Source organism: Onychostoma macrolepis, chromosome 04, assembly GCF_012432095.1.
Source record: "Onychostoma macrolepis isolate SWU-2019 chromosome 04, ASM1243209v1, whole genome shotgun sequence".
NCBI classification, from domain to species: domain Eukaryota; kingdom Metazoa; phylum Chordata; class Actinopteri; order Cypriniformes; family Cyprinidae; genus Onychostoma; species Onychostoma macrolepis.
In genome coordinates this window covers 2,786,392-2,806,290 of record NC_081158.1, presented here as the reverse complement: position 1 = coordinate 2,806,290, position 19,899 = coordinate 2,786,392, and the positions used below count along the sequence as shown (strand labels likewise).

Sequence of the window (19,899 nt, the reverse complement as noted above, 5' to 3'; positions counted from 1 at the left end):
CTGCGAAAGGCGCAACGTAAACTCCGGGGAGAGAGTGATGAACACGGAAGCACAGAGGAGAAAGGAAAACAAAACACCTGTCACAAACTATTACTACAAAACGAAGATTCTTCGATATAAGGCAAGTGGAGACTGAGTTTTTTGCACAGCCATATTTGTTTGAACCGGAGTTTACCGACCGGGAACTCCGCGAGATGGAGGAGGCTGCAGCGGTGGCGGCACAAACTACAGATGTAGGTAGAAAGTGTAGCATCAGAACGAGTCAGACAAAACTAAGATTCGATCAGAACATCGAAACATGAGGAGCTGAAATTCCAGGAGAACAGGACAACGTCGTAAAGATTCATATCTCTGACTTCTGGAGCAAGCCTTACCAACAAGCCTCTTTCACAGAACAGCTTGCAACATTAAGACAAAAGAACACTATTTGATAAGTACAATACCGGAAGGAGATCGTCAAATTTGGGGTAAATAATCAAGATTAATGGTCAAAGAGATGGCCATCACATGTGTTCCACAAGAGAAATCACAAGCTTCTTTAGATTGACTTTTCCCCCACACATAGAAGACAAAGAACCAGACTGAAATTCCTCTGTCCAAAGAACATGTCTTTTGGTCCCCACAGAACTATACAGAGACTTTCTTTTTCATATGCATATAAAACCATCCTAAAAGGACATTGCTAGACATAACACTATATTATGTATGTAACCACATATTATGTATGTCTTTCTAATAACTATTGAATGACTTTAAGGTTAGTCGTGTTTGGTATGTATGAGTTTGACATTTCTAGCTTGAAACGTTTCTTCCCACTGATTCTTTGTCAAATCATGTGTATAGAAATCACATCCAAAATTATACTTTGCAAGAGTGTGTAAAATTCAGACCATGTGACTGATAACATGCTGATTTATGATGGAAGGAACAACCCTAGCTAAGATAATAGCCTTTCTAATTGGTCAAGACACCAGATGGGATGTGTCCAGAAGCCGAGTTTAAGAACTCAGGACACCATCAAATTTCTCTCTCTTTCCTCTCTCGTCCTTCTCGCCACCGCGTTTTGACGCTGTTTTAGCGCTCTTCGAGCGTGCTCTGGCCAGTTGCTACTTAACACCACGATGAGAAGAAAAAACACCTAGTCTCGTTACTCATTTTATTCTTTTACTTTAGTTTCTTTTCTTTCCGTTGAGTCTCGTGTTCAAAAGTCCAGCTCCGACTGCACCCGCTTCAAACTTCAAACTTCAACCAGCAACTGACTCCACGACCATCCTCAGCCAACGCCCAACCATTGGCTTCCCAAGACATCACTTCAAAGACTACTGAACTTCCAGCCAATCACCAACTCGGGAAAACCCCTTTCCTGCAACGGCGACAACAGAAAGGAATCCCTGTAACACAAGGCAACGCAAGTAAAACAACTCCAGATTCTAACTGAACTGGTGCATTTAATATAAAATTTTGCCTCATTGAGAAACTCAACGCGAGGGTTAATTAAATGATTGATGGTTTGTTCAGGTCTATGTGATAGCACATATTGCTATAAACTTGGGATTTCACATTCTTATTCTCTAAACTCATCCTTTCTCTCTTTCTGCAACGTGTGAATGTGTGAATGCTTGTGTTTATGTCTTAGGTTTATATAAATAAAGTCGTATTTATATTTAAAAGAGAAGTATCTTGTGTTTTGTGCTTACAAGTTAATGTCTTAATCTGCCGATCTTGTTACTGTGCTTATTAACAGTGTTTTCACTATATTTTGGATTTTAATATCCAGTGCAGAATTAATGTTATACGGCTCGTTCAGTGAATCGCTGCCGACTCAGTGATCAGCCGCAAAACAGTGATTCTTTTCAAATTCCCTATAAAATCAAAAATGATTCCCTTTGAGCTAAATTAAATTATATTTATGTAATCAAACCCTACAAAAGAGAGTTCAGAAGACGTGGTGGTGCTCTTGCGGAAGATGCCAAGCAATGCCAACAGAGGTAGAGAGTGTTTGCTGCAATGAATGGGCAATTGAAATGCCACCTTTGGATCTTCTTGATGCTGCTGACGAGAGGACTGAGCGCTGTTTAACACAACACGAAGGATTTATGCCTTTGTTGAGCCGAACTGTACTCGAGGTGGTATTCTCCTTACCTCGTATAAACTGGAGGCGTCGACCAAGGCCTGAAGGACCTGGTGGTACACTGTCTGTGGAGTAAGTATCAATTTATATAAATAATATAGTGTTGTTTGTGTGGCCCAGCAGTGTTATTCACTATATGCATTTGTTTTACGGTCAGCTCAGATTGGTGGCATACCGACTTGTGCTTGAATGGATGTTAAAAGGTGAAAAGCTAGGAAGAGGCAACAGGAAGATTCTTCCCTCCAGTGTTGTTCACGCCATACGGGTGAGATACCCATCCCAGTCCAGGTCCTATGTGGGCTTCAGAGAGGCATATGATGCTTTTTCCATGATCTAGACTGTACAAAGCTAAGTATTAGACTGTTATAAACTTTTATAAATAAATAGTTTATATATGTTAAATATATAATGCAACATTTCGTTAACCAACTTGTGTATTTTTTTGGAGTTTTATGTTAATAATTGTTATATAAAAATTTTATGCATCACATATGTCACTGCTCAATAAATAACCTAATGTCACCATTATGCAGTGTTGCAATTTTTTTAATTAGGTGCTTTTCTTTGTACATGACACAGTTAAACAGTGAAAAAAAAAAAAAACATTAAAACCACAACAATGTGTATGCAAAATAGGAAAGTAAAGTCCAAAAAATTGGTAAAGACTGAAATAAGTTTGACACTTACAGAGTAGATAGGATCATATTTTGATAAAAGTCCTACCAAGACACAGGAATATATGTACAAAAACCTCTGACATGTATACAAGGTTTACTTGCTAAACCTGGACTGGTGCTTTAGTATAGCTTCTTCTTTGTCAGGTTTGGGTTTCAGTGCAATATTTGCAGGAAGACTCGGAGCTGTTACATGGGATGACCGTTCCTTAAAAACTATTTGTGGGTCCATCCGGCGTTCCAGAACTTTCCGAACCAGATCATCTCTGAATGTTTGTGTAGTGGGTTCGAAGAGTTTCCTGGCAACCCACTCTTTGGAATGTTTTGGAAACACAATGTTGTACCAAGGTGCACCTACAAAAAAAAATAAAGCACTCTCATTACTGTACAATTTATTACTAATCTATAGTGATAGTTCACTGGAGAATCAAGAGTCTGTCAAAATTTATTCTTTGTAAGGTTGTTCAAAGCCGTATCAATTTTATTTGTTATGCTGAACTAAAATAAAGATATTCTGAAGACATTCAGGGCCACCGTTGGCTTATATAGTAGGTGAATGAAAAAATACAAAAGTAAACGGTGACCCATTGTTTTCCCACATTTTTAAAATTGTATTGTCTTGTGTTCAGTCTAACAAATACATTTATGTAGGTTTGCAACAAACTGAGGGCAAAGTAAATAATGACAATTTTGGGTGAACTATCCATTTATCTACTGACACCACTACTTGCACACAGTTAAAAATATATATAAACGTATGTTTACATTTCATAATTAGGATTTATGTGTAGTGTGAAACATTTGCTGTGGTATTGCTGTTCACTTACCACCACTAGTCGTGGCCTGTTTATGATGTACATTTTCATTGTGGTCCAGTATGGCCAGTTGCGTACGGGCTAACATTGATGAATAATGGAAATGCACGTTCTTCTGACAGTACTTGAGTAGCACAGAATGGAAAACTTCAAGTGTGCCTGTAAAATACACATATTTAGTCAGGTGTTACACAAATATCACTTGCCACATATAAACACACTGCTGTTGTTTTAACATACCTGTATGCTTAAACAGGGACATCTGGCGCAGGTCCTTCAGGAGACCTTTGTCCAAGACAATTTAAATCGGTAAGTCAATTTTAATTTGCCCTCCAACTTCATCATTAATCAGTGCAAAATGTAAAACTTACATCAGGGTCACTTCCACAACTTGAACAGGAATACCACAAGTGGTTGCATATGCACTTGATCCAGGGCTGGAGATCTCTATTGTCCTTGTATCTTGACAAGGACAGCAATTTCTTCAATAGCCCTGATAAAACAGGAGAGAAACTTTTATATTCAGTGAATAATTTTTTCCCACTTTTTTAAAATTGTAACATTAATCATGGAATTTTGACACAATCAAAACAGCAATTAGCAACAATTTAAATACTTAAATACTGGATCTACATTTGGAGCAGAAACGAGCACAGATAATATTTTCCTGACACATAAGAAAATTGGTAAATCATGTTTATAAATTAATTACTCATGAGACAATTACCAACCCTTTGCTACATGCCAAATGTCAAACTCATGTTGTACGAAGGGATAATCCACCCGCATTATCTTTCGGGTAGATGGTGATCTATCTGTGGTCAGCACATCGACTTTTATTCCTTTCTCCAGGATTTTGCTTAGGCTTCTTTTTAGAACAATGGGTTCCATAGCCACAGAGCTAGATGCTTCTGTTACCTACAGATATAAGAGAGACATAAAAACATATTTCTCAAATAATGCTCAAACATATTTAACGTTTTTTGTCATGTTTTCTGAAAGGTAAAAGTAAATCAAATTAACTGCATATTGAATATGCAATTATCACATTTTTACTAGTTACAATGTTGCAAGACTTACTTTTTATTGCGAAAAGATTAATACGACATTTACATTATCAGCATCTAACTCACCTGCACCAACTCAAAGTGAACAATTTTATCTGAATCGTCATCCATAAGACTGTACGTGTTGTACTTTGCAGAAAATCCAGGGCTGTAGAACATAAGGCATACAAAAAACATTAACTTTAGTGTTTCATTTGTAGTATAACATTTTTAATAAAGCTAATTAAATTACCTGTCTGATCTCCCATCCCCCGATAAATGTAGTCCCTTCTGGTGTGCATTCTGAATGCGTAAGTCATCTATAATGGCTGCCTGTTTCTCTGTGTATGCAGCATCAACAACAGGAATGAGGTACGATGACTGCATTGTGTAAAATGTTGTTTTCTTTGGCACCTGTAAGTTTATTAATGCAGCCCATTCAGCAATGTCGGTATATATGGCTCCAGTGAAAAGAACACCGTCTGCACAAGACTTCCAGTGACCCTGATGTCCTTTTTCACATTCCCACCGCACTTGGATGAGACTCCCCGAGGATATTTCTTGGGTTGTGGTGATTATGGCTCCACATTCCTGACATCTTTTGAACAGCTCCTTCAGATTGGACTCATTCACGATCTATTTTCTTTCTTTCCACATCTCACCTTCTCTCTCTTCCGCAGAAGTTGGAGAAACTTGTGTCCTTGTCTGAAGGACATTCTAATGAAAGCATACTGATGTCAAGGTCATTTTCTTCAGACTGTGTTGGACTCTGTGCTGGCTTATCCTACATGACAGACAGGAGACTGCCATGATGTGATTTATTATTAAAAATGAAATCCTACAAGCATTACAAACACAGGCCAAAGTAATGAATGACAAAACACATATGATTACTTACTGATTGACAGGACCGTACGGGGGGTAAGGCAATGTATGTCCCAGATGTAGACAGATGAGTCTTACTGGCAGCTGGTTCTGGACTCAGAAGTGTCAGCAGGAGTCCTGTGTCAGTTCCCTCACTTTGCTCAATGTTGCTTGTTTTAACTGGAGTTGACTGTGGCACATCCATAAAAAAGGCTGACGCCCCCTGTAAATCTGTGTCCTCATGTATGGGGTCTGTTGCTGGACTTGGCTGAGCCTGAACAGCATCCTTTGTGTCCTACAATAATCCACCATAAAATTGAAATTGTAAATGTAAACGATTTCATCCAGCAGAGGAGATGAGTAAGTAATGTTTCTTTTTTACATTAGTTACCGTTTTATTGTGACATAAACTTGAACAGATTTACTAACAGTTAGCTGGGTTTTCCCCCAAACGACAACATGATGAATGCTGTCGCGTCTAAGAATGTTTAGACCATGTTTATTATTAATACTCCGTTCACAAATAGATTTTAATAGCGTGCTAAACAATAATAATTAGTTTGTCAGATATAAAATATCATTTTTTATAGTACAAAGCATGCTTGAGTCTGAGGCTACAGAATCATATCATAGGCTACTATAAAATCATACATACTAGACTATATGACTACAAAATCATAGTTGGGTTTTTCCCAAACTATAATTCCTGACTACAATGTTTGAAATCGTGTAAAACATTTTGAATAAGATAATTCATTGTATTTAAATTTCTTACAGCGCTATGATGTTTTCATGCTCTATATAAAACAATAAAAGTAATACGAGTGTACACTGTAACATGATGAATGCTACGAGTCTCAAGTATGTTTAGTACATGTTTATTATTAATAGCCTACTCTGTTCAGAAATAGATTTTAATAACGTGCTAAACAATAATAATTAGTTTCTCAGATATAAGATTTCTTTCTCTTTTTTATGATAGTGATATATATGATATTTATGATATATATATACAGATGTTCCTGATGTTAACATGCTCACACATGTTTTTTTGTTTGTATTTTATTGAATCAGATACCAGCACCAGATGTATCCTGATGTCTCTTCAAACTGTTTTCCTCTGAGAGCGCTGCACCAACATCAGATGTTCAACTACACTGATATTCTATGTCAAAACAAGCTCCTTTTCTACTGATTATGTTTTTTTCTTCTTGAATCCATGGAAAGAAGTAGAAACACTTAAATAACACACATAAATATCAGGTATAATTTACTTGTTTCACTTGTTGAACAGAATCTGCTGCAGGAATGACTCAAAGTCTGTTCACATCTCTGTGGTTAGATCAGTGTGCACAATAATGTGTCTTTGACCTTCATTATGTATGTTTTGATTATACTGTGTTGTAAATAAAACACAAATAATTTAAAAAACCCTTTTTTTCAATCTCCTCACATTCTCTCTTACCTGCCTCACAGTCACAGTCACACTGATGGGCCATTAGGGGCCCATAGGGGAGGGCCCTTTGTCTCTCAGGTGAGACTCACTTAATATTCAAGGCCATTGCCACTCCCTCGCATATAGACCCTCGGTCACAAAACATGTCTTGAAAATTTTAAATCAATATATTGTTTTCTGTGAATGAGTAAGCAGAATGATTTTCACATAATTTTGAAGTAAATATTCTAGCCTACAAGACTGATTACTCAAAAGTCTTGTTCAGGACTATTTAGTGTGGGTTTTATGGCCTTATTTCAGCTACATTTGTTTTCCCAAAACTTACAAACCACGCATAATATTTTTTTTCTAAAAAATGCAAACATGTACATCCATCCTGGTCACATATTATTGTAGCACAGTTTGTGCTGAATACAAAAAAAATTACATGTTGGTCAATAGTATCTTTTAAGTAGCTGAAATAAGCACAAATATCAGGGCATGTCAAAACATCTCAAGGGCCCCAAAATGACCTCGGACCCCAGAGGATTAATTTACCTCATTTGGCTGAAACAACAGCATGGGGCCAGGCACAGCGGACGATTTCAGAAGACGTTTTGACTTTCCCTTCTCTGGCTCGTAATCATCAGCGCTGAAATGTTCACTGCAAAGCCTGCATCCATGAAGTTTTTCAATGGGAGTATTTACATCCCAACGAATAACGAGCAGCCATAGCTTCAGTCGCTCAGGATCATTTACAGGTAATTTGTGAAATGTTAATGGTCCATCTCCCTTTGATACAGGTGCACGTAATCTTAAACATTTAGCCTTATTGAAACATCCCGGGTATTGACATGAAACGCACCATTTTAAAACAGATACAATATACTTGTTCAAATGCTTTGCCTGTGAGGTAAACAAAACTTGTTTCTCACAAGACTACACGCTTCTCTCAGGAGCTTACACTAACGAGACTACGTGCTTCTCCCCGGAGTTTACGTTGCGCCTTTCGCGGCGCCTACGTCATACTCTCAACCGCCTTGTTGGGAGCGCGCCTGCTCGAGACAGGAAGCTGGACTAAACGGTTTATAAAGTTTTAAGAATCGACATTTTTCTTAAACTAACGCATCGTTTCGCTTCAGAAGTCCTTTATTAACACCCCGGAGCCGTGTGGAGTAGTTTCGCGATGGATGGGTACTTTTTTTCGGATTCAGAAACAGGGGCACCATTCACTGCAATTATACAGATTTGAACAGACAGGACAATGTTGAATATAACTCCAAATGTGTTCATCTGAAAGAGGAATGTCAGACACGCCTAGGATGCCCTGAGGGTGAGTAAATCTTTGGCTAATTTTCATTTTTGGGTGAACTATCCCTTTAAAACCACAATAAACACACACACTGCATTTTTCCAAAAACAGAGAATTTTTCCAAATGAGAAAAAATAAGTATGGAAGAGAGGACTTGGTGGAAACCTGGCACAATCCAAACATTAATTTCAGGAGGATGATTCCAACTGTGGTGTCTTTAGCCCTATTCGGACGGGACTAGTTTTCTAAACTACGTTTGAGTTTCGATTCTTATCACCTGAAGTCTGTGATTTTCATGTACCAATTCGGACGGGACTAACATCTCCATGTTTATTACAGAGGTGGAGGGGCTGTTTTGGACATCTGAGCGTTTCAGAGGTCACGCGCTCTGTTTGCGTGCATTGCGTGTCATTCGGATTGATTACCATTAGTATAACAGTTTTACTACAAATACCATGGTGAAGCTAAATGGCTAGTATAGCAAAACCATGTTAATGTGTGGTTGCTTTAGTTTTACTTTAGTTATTTATTTGTAGTAAACCTGTGTTTAATTTTCATAAAGGTGCATATGTAATTAAAACATTATTTAATTGAGTGCAGAAATGAACGCGAGTAATTTTACCTGACGCAGATATTACAATAGCCAGTCTGAATGGTTTACGTGATCTGACTGTTGATTTTATTATTGATTTACTTATTTTTTCCTTGCCAGGAGGCAATTATATCATATGTGCGCGCGGTAAGAGCGTCTACGGTAATTCACGTTGGCCAAAACACACAAGGAAACGCGTTGTGAAAAAAAATCTCCACGGCAATCACAGACATCGCATTCGGACGGGATTAGTTTTCTCAGAGGATCACTGAGTTTGCTGAAAAACAGTAGGTAATTTGCTCTGGAATTATTACAGAGGTTGTGTGAGAAAAACACAGACGTGGCAGATTCGGACGGGATTAAAATCACTAAGTACGTCTGTGAAACACACATTTCTCTAACGACCCCCTGGAAAACTAGTCCGAATAGGGCTTTTGTGATGCTGGGAAATGGAGGGGGAAAGTGGTTTACATAAACACTGTCTTCACCTTTTCCCATATGACACTGTGTCTATTAATTTTCATTGCTGTCCTTCTAGATGGCGAAACAGTGGTGGAAGAGTTCCCAAAAAATCCTGACAGCATTAATATAAGGAGATGATGTGCCACTACAGGAAAAATGTGGCCAATGAAATTTTGCTGGCATCAGGTATAAAGTACTTTGAAAGAACAATATATTTCCATGTCAGACACAGACAGATGAATTATAATCCTATCTACATTCAAATAATTGCAGTGTGAAGAGAGGAGTACTGCTCTGTGTGTGGAGAAAAAGAAAGAGCCCAAACAGAGAAGCAATGCATCTGGGTATTCACTATGCCATTTCTGCCTGTTGACTGTTTTCACAACTACATTTAATAATTCCAACACTTTTTTTAATACATCTAACAACATGTCCCATTTCCCTTCCAGACTCAATGTGAATTATGCCAGAGGTAGTTTCATGTTCAGTGCCTCAACATTAATCTGCTACCAGAAGAACAAACAGGGTCCAGACAAGATGTTCCAACTTGCTTTGGAGCAGTCGATCCATGCTTTCAAAACCTATAGAAATAAATCAAATATGTCATCATTAACATCAACACAGTTCTTGCTCATTTTGAGGCAAAGAAATAAATAAAAAGCATTATAAATTTAAATTAGACATTAACTATGTTCAGGAGATTACACATGATTTCCCAGTTGCATGTATTGTTTCAAAATTACACTTCATGTACAAGTTCACTATTTGTCATTTCCTAAACGTCTCTTCAAACGGCATAATTATATTGCAGGGTTTTTTTTATTTTTATTGTTGCTAAAGGAGCATTAGAAGGCATAATGTGAGTGATATTTGTGATAAAAGTAATTGTCTCTTTGCACACAATAAAAAAAAAAGAGAACTTTTTAGACGGTCCCTATCTTGCTTACCGCTCTTCATTGGACATTCAACGGACATTCGCAAGTAAATATGACATTAAAACAATACTTGGCTATTTTGTTCAATGGTGAAAAAAAGGTAGTAGGTTAATAATGATGTCGCTGATTAGAATTTGCAAAATAAAATTTTTGCACATTTAATTAGAAAGTTATTGAACGCGGAAATGTTGTGAATGTGCGAATATAAAACCAACTTTACCCAAGTCAAACGTTACCAGTCGGAGATGTCAACTATAAAGCGGAGCAACACATTTCAACGCACTCAGTGTTTTTCTTCGGAATGAATAACTCCTTTTTGCCACAGGATGGATCATCGTTTCTCAGATAAGAACTTTAAGACAATTTCTTAAAATTGGTGTAAAATCAAGGACTAGGTTTCGAGATTTGTTGTTTTTTCTTTCTCCTATATAATTAAGAACATATTTTCATTGGTTGAATAAATGTGACAAAAGAAATACTGTTTGCTGAAGTTCATATATTGCTTTATTTGATCTTAGTGAAAACCCCTCATTTGTGGCTAATCTGAAAAAAAGAAAGAAAGAGAAGTTACAATCTTGAAAGAATGTAAACGGAAAGCAATAACATTTTAAATAAAATAGAACACTATCTGCTGAAAATCTACACTTAGATTCTCAAATAATTTGATTTTGTGAATTTCTAAGATTTTATTTGTAAAGTTTGCTTTAAGAGACACGGGGGAGTGACTTGATGGCAGAGATGTCATTTTACTCTCAGCTGATTGGTTCAGCATCTGTTAGCAATCTGTAATCCAGAACAAAACCTGCTATGCAGCAGGTTAGCCATGCATTGTAAATTGCCATGTCAATGAACACAGCTAAAAGCCGATCAACTTTCATGGAGCCTAATACCTGGGGTTGAGGCAAACTAAACTATAACTTACCTGGCTAGCCACCAAAACCAGCTTCATGGTACAGGCCACCGGTCTTGAAAAAAGTCTTAAGTCTTAAATTTGATTTTAAAAACTCTGCAGCAACACTGGAGGAAACATCTCCAGTTCTTGAGTTGGAGTTTCTATTTCCACTGATCTGTGTATGTTTTGATTGGCGATGCAGCGCTGGAATGTGTTATTTTGAATTTTATGATAAATGTTCATTGTGGTTGTTATCAGTGTTGTTTAGTGTCCGCAATTTATTCTGCAGCTAACGCTCTTTTCCAGGAAATAAAAAAGCAAAATATATCTCCCAATGTGATGGCCTTCTCAGACATATTGTTTGTGTGTATGTAGAACATGTGTTTTGTCTTTATCTCTCTCTCTCTTAATCGCTCTCAGGTGTGGGGTAGAGTTAGGGTTAGGGCCATCTTGGTCACCAATGCTCTCATGCAGATTCTCTCTGCTGGAGTGGAGAGTTTGTGGTTGTCGCTGTCTGAATTCCGGAGTTAGCTTTTTTTTTTTTTCAAATACAGAACGGTCAATAAATGTGTCTGTGTTTCCGCTACTCTCGTCTCCCAGCATCTTTTATTGCATTCTATTTTTAAAGTGTAACACCCATCCACTGACGTACATATGCAATCTTGGTTTATTACAATAAAAAGTTATATTTGGTTGAATTAGAAACCAGAACCTCTGCAGTCCAGACGAAAAAATTAACCACTAGACCAATCAGTCATGTTCTTAATTAAGGTGCTTATCTACTGTATGTCTTCATCTCCTGACTAACAAAATTCCAAGACTGATAGTGGCAGGTGTAGAGATTAAATTACCATATTATGTGAAATATCTGAGTCCCTTAATCAGTCTTTAAAAATGACCGAATAACAGAATAACATTGGGTATGCATGCACTCTCCATCAATGGGTACACATACTGTAACAATATAACAAATTTGGCTTGCAAAATGTGAAGTTTATTTCAGATTGCTAGTTTTATGTCAAGCTATGGAACATTTAGAATTTGTTGATGTGTTTAACAGACAATGTCTTGGTACTCTGGAGATTTTTTTATTTGATTTATTTTTTATGTTGGCAAATCAGTAGTAAAATGGTTACTATGTGTGGTTCCTGTGGAAATGCAGTTGTATTGCAAATTCATGGATATTTATAATTTGATACCGACTCCAATTAATGAACTAGTACTTTTTGCCTTGAAGCTTGGTATCTTGATCCATAAGAACTATGCATGGGCACTTGCTTTGGTGTTGCCACCTCTCATAGTCTGCATGCCACCCCCTTACCACCCCATGAAAAAATTTCTAGATCCACCCCTGTTCCCTACTTAATTCTACTTAATTAAAATGCTAATAAATATTTTAAGATGTATACCTACAAATTATAAACAGACTCTTTCTGAATTTCTAGAATCAAAATTTTAATTATTTTAATCAGACACGTCTAATTTCAGGCGTGGAGGCCTTCAAATATTGTCTTGGACAATGGGGGGGCCTTGGAGTCAAAAAGGCTGAGAACCACTGATCTAAACTATTAATATTCCAATTAACCTTGCCAAAAATGGCTATCTTATCTGCTTATCAAAATAAGAACTCAACATGATAATGGAGGAGGATGAAGAGGAAAGTTAAGGATGATGGTTAATGCCTTCTTCGTCAACCCAAATGTTTGCACCATACTTCTGCAATTTGATGCTATGTTTGGCAGTCACGATGAAAGACCGGTCGCTGGGGACATGGTAATTGTGGCAGATGACATCAGTGCAGTTTGTGTCGTCGTTTTGATCTTCCACTAAGACAGAGGCATAGATGGTGCCTTCCCCGGCAAAGTTACATGTCTCGTTCTCCGGCAGGTGAATGTAACGGATCCGGGTGTCTGGTTTAAAAACCATCTTCGTGTCGGTGGACATCTCCCCATGTACTGATTGTTCAGTTTTTGATGCTGTACCACTTATCTCTCCCCTCACATTTATCACCAATTCTTCCAGCTTCATTTTATCCACTTCATAGAAAATCCGAAGATGCTTCCCGGTTGCATTGGCCACGTGGGTATTTGAGCGTGAAGTCTCGTTCCCCATGTTTTTAAATGGGAGCTGGGAAGATCTGAATTTTTAAAGAAAGAAACAATGTAATATTTACAGGTATGCAGCAGACCGAAAGGTTGTTTTCATTCAAATCTTTTCAATCTTGGTACTTTTTTGTCATTCTGTGGCAAGACTAGCACTCTGTACATAATAGATATTTGTCTATATGATTTAGTGCTTGGGAATTCTGGCCTGTGATTGGTTCAGAGGAGAGCATATAATTTGTTATATTGTCTTAACATCATGTTTTATCCTTTGCATAGTATCATGTCATTCATGAGTTCACGTACAACTTACAGATCATTATTAAACTCTAATAGGCTACAACAACAACAAAAAAGACATTTCAAACAACTGTTTAGCAATTAAGGACTCTTTTATATTAATGTTTATTTTCTATATGCAAAAAAAAGCTTTGTACCAAAAGTGATTACAGCTAACCTATGAAAATGTGAAAGAGTGCAATTTAACAAAATTACCTCAAAAACCAGGAAATCCTGTGGGAGAGTGGAACTCCCAAAGTATATGTACTGTATCTATATATAAATATATACACTGGCGGACAAAAGATTAGAATAATTTACAGATTTTGCTCTTATGGAAAGAAATTGGTACTTTTATTCACCAAAGTGGCATTCAACTTATCACAATGTATTGTCAGGAAATTAATAATGTGAAACATTACTATTACAATTTGAAAAAAAAAAAAATTAGAACTTCTTAAAAGAGTTCATCAAAAAATCCTCCACGTGCAGCAATGACAGCTTTGCAGATCCTTGGCATTCTAGCTGTCAGTTTATCTAGATAGTCAGGTGACATTTCACCCTACTTTTCCTGTAGCACTTGCCATAGATGTGGCTGTCTTGTCAGGCAATTCTCACGCACCTTACTGTCTAGCTGATCGCACAAATGCTCAATGGGGTTAAGATCCATAACGCTGTTGTCCAATGTATGTGTTTCTATGCCCACTCTAACTTTTTCTTTTTGTTTTTCTGTTTCAAAGGTCGTTACGGACTTGGAGGATCTTGCTGTAACGACCTTCGTCAGCCTTCGATCAATTACGGTGATGGAGGCGAAATTCTCTGAGTTGGTTACGAGAATCGGGGACGCCGAGAAACAGGTCGATTATCTGGGGTCATCAGAGAGGGAATTGGCTGCTAATCCGCTAGAGACCAAGGCAGATTTGCAGTGCGTTTGGGAAAAGTGGGAAGACCTTGAGAATCATAATCGGCAAAACAACGGCCAAATTGTTGGAATTCCTGAAAACAAGGAAGGCCGAGATATGAAATTTCAGTTGTGGATGAATCTGCTCGTTCTTTGTACTTCCTATTGGATGGAGTTTGTTTTGTGGAATATTTTTTTGCAGGACATTGGAAGGATTATCATCTGCTGCATTTATAAAACAGCCGGTTCACTGAACATTCATTTGACTACCCGAGGAAACTGAACGGTTTCTTAATTTTATTTTCTAATTTTTATTTATTTTTTTGTGTGTGTGTGTTGGTTCCGCTAGAGGCTGGAACTTGTTTTGGGGAGGAACACACCTTCGGGACAGTATGTGGATGAATCTACAAGTTATTTGTGTTTATTCTACCTATTGGCTGAAGTTTGTTTTATAGATTTTCTTCTGTTATGTAATTCTTTCTCACAAAATTTGTATAGAAGCACCAGACTTGAGCAATCGATGGCAAAGTTGTCATGGGGGCTCTCGTAGGCGTACATTAACTTTTTGAGTTTAGAGGGATGAAAGCCGGTTGGCGCTGTTGTGTGTGGGGTTAATGCAACGTTTTTCTTTTTTCTGTTTGTTTGGTTCGGGAGGTAGTTTGGGGTTTGATTGTTGCACTGTGGTCTTTATAATCTTGTTTTTGACACACAATCTATTTTTTCTAATCTGTCAAAATGTCAAATGTTAATATGAGTGGATTGTCTCTCTCTCCACGTCGAATGTGTATGGGTTGGGGCACCCCATAAAAAGAAGTTATTTCTCTTCTTAAACGTAAGAAATATGATATAGTGTTTCTTCAAGAAACGCATCTTTCCCTGCAGGAAGCTGAACAATTTGGGAAGATATGGGGTGAACATGTTTTCTTTAGTGCTGGCTCAAGTAAGAGCAGGGGAGTCATTACATTGATAAGTAAGCATCTTCAAAAGTCTCAGACAGATTAAAGATAAATTACGAAGAGTAATTATTGTTTTAGCAGAAATTCAAAGGCAAAGGTTGATTTTGGCTAATATTTACACACCTAATGTTGATGATCAGGGCTTTTTTATAGATCTTGAAGGGATGTTGCAAGCCGCTGGCACCACTCATGATATAATATTGGGAGGAGACTTTATTCTTTTGATGGACTCAGTCCTTGATTATAGTGAAGCAAATGTGTGCAAGCCCCCTAGAGCAGTGGTTCTCAACTGGTTTTGCTTCGGGACCCAGATTTTACACTGGACATCAAGTGGTGACCCACCATAGTAAAAAACATAACCTGTATTTAAAGTATCCTGGGTAGCATTTTCTTTTATCTTGCATAGTTCTGTTCATGGTTTTCAAGTATAAATGCTTTTTATCAAGTGACTTTGTTTTTTGTTGATGTCAACAACAAAAAGAAGTCCTCTTCCCCCTTTTAAAAGTTGATGAGCATGATTATTTATATAAGCCAAATACATTTATTATCCAGCTTATTTCCTAATATCAAACATCATTCTAACAGATCATATATTACAAAGGAGGAAAACTGTATTCATAATTTGTCCACAAGACTTGGAGGTCTAGATTTTAAAGCCCTTTATGTATTTGGCCTAATATTTACAGTGTAATGACATATAAGTCACAGATCCACCAGGCTCTCCCTCTCTTTCTCCCTCATTGCTGACACAGCCCTCACTCTCACCTGAGCTTTGATCACACGCACCTGCACATCATTAGTGGATAACCAAGGACGGCATTTATACCCAGGGTGCTTCTCAATTCTTATTAGTGCATCCTCGTTTCCTTTTCTTGCGTCCTTTCCTCACATCTTAGCTCCACCCCTTCAGGATGCGAGGGAAGGATGCACGGCAAAGACGCAAGGACGGAGGAATTGAATCAAGTGAAATGATATATCCTCGCTCCCTTTAGCGTCACTTCAGAGCATCATCAGCTGCGCAAAATGGATCTGCCCTTATGTTGTTAAAGTTTGTTTTTGTAAGACATTCAAAATAAATATTAATAAAGCAATATGCCCTGTTGGAATATATAACATGCATGGTTGATTTAAATTGCAAAGGTAAAATATAAATTAAAATCATTACAACAGATGAGAAGGGGGAGGAGAATTTACACGTGCGTCAGGTTTTTCGATGAAAAAGACTTCCGCATAGGATACACCTGTGTATCCTTGCTCATAGATCCTCTGGAAGGCTCCTCACTCCTCGTTCCTCGCCTCCTCGCGGTGCAATTAGAGAATTGAGATGTCCTTCAAGATGGCTGAGCTCGATCGGTTTCCGGGTCATAGGATGGAGGATGGAGGAGCGAGGAAGCGAGGAGGGATATTGAGAAGCACTCCCAGTTTTCACACACACCCTTTGTTCTCGTAGATGATTTCTCAGAGACTACTCTGGCTATTGAAAATCTAAGATTTAAATTTCTGCTCAAATGAACGAAATCACTTGAATAAAGATTTGTTCGTTTTGCTGAAGGAGACTCAAAGATTCAAGTCAATAAAATGATCTGATCTTCCCGTCACTAGCTGTTTGCGTCACTGTTCAAACTGGTTTTACATCACTGTTTAATTCACCTGTTCAGTGAAACCAGACTGTTGAGTCCATACCTCTGCCTCCGTGACGGGCATAAGACCATGATGGCCCCTCATTACTATAGGTCAATCTAGCTAGTCATTCTAATAATAAATTATAGTGTTTATGAAAAATAGTATAGATTCTACCTAAAGAGTATTTAATTTGAAACTATATAACATTTGTCAATATCACATTTACTGTAAAATAGTTAAATATTTTTGTATGGGTAATGATATAATTTTAAAAAACATAGGCGCATAGCACAGTGTTGCAATGTTCCACCTCACTGCTGTGTATAATGTCAGGGCTGCCTGTTTGAGAGGTTTGACTTCCTCCATAGTGATAAGTAAAAAGTCGGATTGTATGCGTAGTTAATGGGTCATTCTACACTTTTGTCCACTTTTGGTATGGCAAGATGTCTTAAAATATATTTATTTTTCTAACATTTAAGCTTAGTCCACATTATTAGATTACCTTTTGACTTTAAAAAAAATCTGTCATTAATATATATTCATAATCTAACTTTTTACAAATTTTACAACACCAGTGACACAACTCCAGGGGACCACTACTTTCATTATTTTATAATATTTATTCACCAAATTTTTTTTTTAATGTAATTTAGATCATATATTTGATAGTTATGAACAGTGTTGGGGGTAACGCATTACAAGTAACGCGAGTTACGTAATCAGATTTTTTTTTTAAGTAACTAGTAAAGTAACACATTACTTTTTAATTTACAAGAAAATATCTGAGTTACTTTTTCAAAAAAGTAACGTCAGTTACCGTTTTCCCATTTATTGACTGACAAGTCTCCTGTCCCCATGTTGAGAGAAATCGGAAGTGTTCGCTGTGTGAACATGATCTTACTGTAGTTCTAGACTAAATGTGAACATGCATTAATTCATCTCACTCGCAAAAAAACAGATTCAGTATTCATCAAACTCATGTCTTTGCTGCTGACCATTGATGATCCAGTTACTAATAACCAAAAATGATTCTAGATAAACTAACAATTGTGCTTCATTGTTTTGTTTTTTTATTGCTGAAGAGTGTTGAACCTCCTTCTCCTGTACAGACGTAAATTTACTTTTCCTTCAGCCTGAGGTTTATTCATTACACTTTTTGGTGTGAAAGGGCTTTTACATTTGCTATAAATAGAAATTTTTATGTTAAAAACAAACAATCAAGCCCTGCTCATATTTAAAAAATTATGCGAAAGTAACGCAATGCATTACTTTCCATAAAATGTAACTAAGTAATGTAATTAGTTACTTTTTTAGGAAGTAACACAATATTGTAATGCATTACTTTTAAATGTAACTTTCCCCAACACTGGTTATGAATGCATTATTGTATTTTAAATGGTATAAAAAAGCTGTTTTCAACCTCAAAATAAAGCACTTTTTCCTCTGTATATGGCTGTGGGGACGAGCAGATTTGTGGTGCTTGGAATTCTATAAATAATTAAAAAATGAACATTGCCACATTGATGGCTCGAGAAGATGTAATTGTTCAAATAACATATTGTTTCATTTTAAAATCATAACCCTAAAGTGTTTTTCAAGTGTAAAATTTCTGTAAAGGCTAGGGACAGAAAAATGGACATTTCCATAGAATGACCCAATAGAACATTAGGCTAATTTGCCCATCGCCCATTATAGATTAACAAACATGATATATAAAGGTGCAAAATGCATTTACTTACAGTTTAATTACTGGCAATATTTCAAATAGCCTAAAAAAGGAAAAATTAAGTCAAACATAGGCCTACTGCTGTGTCAACCCCCACCCACCCACCTGTGCCCCTCAAAAATAATAAGTGCATGACGCCCCTGCATATGACTTTGCTAAAAAGAACATTATTTTGTGTATTTGGTGAAATGCAATGAATTTATGCGGTTTAAGGTAAAAAAACAAACAAACAAAAAAACACATTATTTTCCACATACTGTACATTATTGTTGCTCCTCTATGCTCCGCCTTTCTTAAACGCGTCAATTTTTACAAAGCGAGGCATTTGTGGCATCCAGCGGGGACATACTTACTGATTATAATGACTCATTGTCTTTTTATGTGTTGCATTGCATATCACGCCACGTAAACATTACCGTGTCTGCATTTGTGATCGGAGAAACGACAAACAACAAGCACTACTCTACACTGCTCAAAACTCTCGTTTGAATCGTGGCTGTGAGTCAGAAGCACCAGACTGTCCGCGCAAAGTTGAATTGCCCCACTTTATAGAAACAGCCTTTGTGCAAGCCAGCTTTGTAGGCTATCCTTCCAGGTTAAGGAAATAGTGCTCCATAAAATGTGCTGCACACACTCTAATATTTGGGTTGAACTGTTCTGGAAGTGTTGTAAATACAACTTAACCACTGATTTCTAGTTGTGTCCTCTTTGGAAGGCCAAACAAAGTAGTTTTGCTTTCACAGCGAGAAACACAGCGTCTCCATGACTTGGTGGCAGCCTTCTTTCTTTGCGTATACATTTGGGCGGTGTTTTGCAAATCTTCCTACACAGTAACGTAGATATGTGGGGGCGTGTTTAAACGAGGCGTTTTAGGAAGGCGTGCTCAAGTCTTAACTTTCATAAAGAATATCTCTTTGGTTTTGAGACTTTAGTCTTTGCAAATTCAGGGATCTTTTCTATGCACGAACAGCTTGTCACACTCAAAAGAGAAAGGAAAACTTGAAATCGCATCATATGACCCCTTTAAGTTTTGAGCGAGGCATGAGTAAAAGGTTTTGAGCATTTCATCACAGACATCTCTTTGATTCATACCCTTGGATGAGCTCGGCAATATAAGGAGGGGCTGTACCATGCATCGATTTAAAAACAAAAAC

The 19,899-nt window shown here is 37.3% G+C and overlaps 1 long non-coding RNA gene and 1 pseudogene across 1 annotated transcript; one reads left to right on the top strand and one right to left on the bottom strand.

The window, feature by feature from the left end:
• Positions 1–3,948: 3,948 nt before the first annotated feature.
• On the bottom strand, positions 3,949–8,194 carry LOC131539215 (uncharacterized; annotated as a pseudogene).
• Positions 8,195–8,237: 43 nt separating this feature from the next.
• Positions 8,238–11,804, top strand: LOC131538298 (uncharacterized). Its single transcript, XR_009270526.1, has 3 exons — positions 8,238–9,517; positions 9,605–9,675; positions 9,781–11,804. It is a non-coding gene; the product is annotated as an uncharacterized LOC131538298 (long non-coding RNA).
• The last annotated feature ends 8,095 nt before the right edge of the window (positions 11,805–19,899 follow it).